The sequence below is a fragment of the Microcebus murinus genome, chromosome 1 (assembly GCF_040939455.1).
Source record: "Microcebus murinus isolate Inina chromosome 1, M.murinus_Inina_mat1.0, whole genome shotgun sequence".
Lineage (NCBI taxonomy): Eukaryota > Metazoa > Chordata > Mammalia > Primates > Cheirogaleidae > Microcebus > Microcebus murinus.
In genome coordinates this window covers 45945046-45947488 of record NC_134104.1, presented here as the reverse complement: position 1 = coordinate 45947488, position 2443 = coordinate 45945046, and positions in this window count along the sequence as shown.

Below are 2443 nucleotides of genomic sequence, written 5' to 3'. Positions count from 1 at the left end.
CAAGAAGACTCTGTCTGCCACTTGTGTTCAGAACATTTCAGGAGAGCTCATTCTCATTGAGACTTTTTCTCATTGCTTACTTAAAACTCTCTCAATACCCCACCCCCTTTTCCTGCTTCACTTTTCCCTATAATATATACTCTTTTAATATACTACATGATTTACTGACTTATTTTGTTTATTGCACTTCCTTTCACTAGAATGAAAGCTCCATAAATGCAAGTGGAATGTGAGCGTTAACACATCAGCAAGGAGAGTGTATCAGACTAGGCAGAATCTTGAGAATTAAAAATATAGACTCTACAGTGGTATCCCAAGAATATGGGTCAAAGCTAAAAGGCCAAAGTCATGGGGTGTGTATAATATACTGGCTGTTAGGAGGCCAGGAAATGACAGAAGTGGGCTTGCAGGGCTCTGGATCCTAAGCAGAGGGCATGAAATGTGCAGAGTGTTGTGAAGCATACTTCAGATCAAGAAATGCCCTTGAACTTTGGCTCTGAGACAGTATTGATTGAGATCATATGACTAATTTAGTAACAACTTTTCAAGAAAAAGGAAGAAAAGACAAAAACTTAATGTAATTATAAACTTGCATAGGAAGATGCATCTTAATTTCAGAAAATTTAAATAGTGATATTTCAAATAGGGTAATATGGCATATCACCATATTGGAAGAACCTGAGAGAATATCACCATTGCCCTGGATTAGACATTGCAGCCAGAAGAAAAAACAACTGTGAGTTTGCAGACAAACTTGATACTCAGAAAACAGACAAGGAACAATGAAGGTATAGGTAAATAGCCCAAGAAGCAAACTTGGCGTTTACTATTGAACTGATAAACACATCTTAAACCACCATTATTATGTCTACTGTTTCTGTAATCATTAACTGAAGCTTCCAGAAGCCTTGCCACTCTTCTTATTAACACAAGAGTCACCTAAACCTCACACCCCAGTAACTTACCAATTGTACATCTCAGTCCTTTCCTCTCAGTCCTTTCCACTCTTCTGTACAGACACATCTGCCATTTTTCCATGTTCCACTGTTCCTGCAGAACTCTGTAGGGGTGCTTTACGGGGGAGCAAACATTCCTGAGGAAAAATAAGTAACAGAATAGTATGTGAACTGGTTGATTAGTTCCTTCTTTCATGCCTGTGGCCTCCTCTGGGCACCCTATTCTTTGAGACACAACAATATTGAAATAGGCCAATTAATAACACTAAAATGGCCTCTAAATGTTCAAGTGAAAGGAAGAGTCGAGTGTCTCTCACTTTTAATCAAGAGCTACAAATGATTAAGCTTAGTGAAGAAGGAATGTTAAAAGCCAAGATATGCACAAAGCTAGGCCTCTTACACCAAACAGCCAAGTTGTAAATGTAAAGGAAAAGTTACTGAAGGCAATCAAAAGTGTGTTCCATTTTTAGGTATGTCCCTTCTATGCCTATTTTCTTAAGTGTTCGTATCATGAAAGGGTGTTGAATTTTGTCAAAAGCTTTTTCTGCATCTATTGAAAGAATCATGTGGTCTTTGTTTTTGCTTCTGTTTATGTGGTGAATTGCATTTATAGATTTACGTATGTTGAACCATCCCTGCATCCCTGGGATGAAGCCCACTTGGTCATGGTGGATTATTTTTTTGATAAGTGTCTGGATTCGGTTAGCTAAGATTTTGTTGAAAATTTTTGCATCTATATTCATTAGGGATATTGGTCTGTAGTTTTCTTTTTTTGTTGCATCCTTTCCTGGTTTTGGTATCAGAGTAATATTCGCTTCATAAAAGGTGTCGGGGAGGTTTCCGTTCTTCTCGATGTTGTGGAATAGTTTCTGCAAGATAGGTACTAGTTCTTCTTTGTAAGTATGGTAAAATTCAGGTGTGAAGCCATCTGGACCGGGACTTTTCTTTTTAGGGAGATTTTTTTTTTTTTTTTATGATAGAAGCCAAAGATTTATTTGTGTTTTAAATATAAGGAGGAAAGGTCACGTTAGCTTAGAAAAATTATGTCTTTTGAGCAAAAATATTGTAATTTATTCAATTGCCAAAAAAATATACTTATTCAAGCCATAGTTTGTAAGTGTGGAATACTTTTAAATTCTGTGACAAATGTCAAACATAAATAACTGCAGAGGACCCAGGAGGGTGATTAAAGATGCAGTTCAACTATAAGCATCTTTGGAGAGAAAGGAGCCCAACTCTACTCTTTCTCCTCAATTATTTTATAGTTAATTAACTCATTGTAGAACTCTAAAAATGTATATAAAGAATCTTAAATTAGCATCTATGTCCTAATTCTTAACTGATGACTTCCAGTCGACACTAAAAATATTACAGAGGTAAAAATGTAACTACATGATAAGATTCTAGAAAATAAAAACATAAAACTGTGTGAGTCAAGGACAGTTAAGAAGATAGAATGCATGATAGATAGTTCAACAGAGGTATTC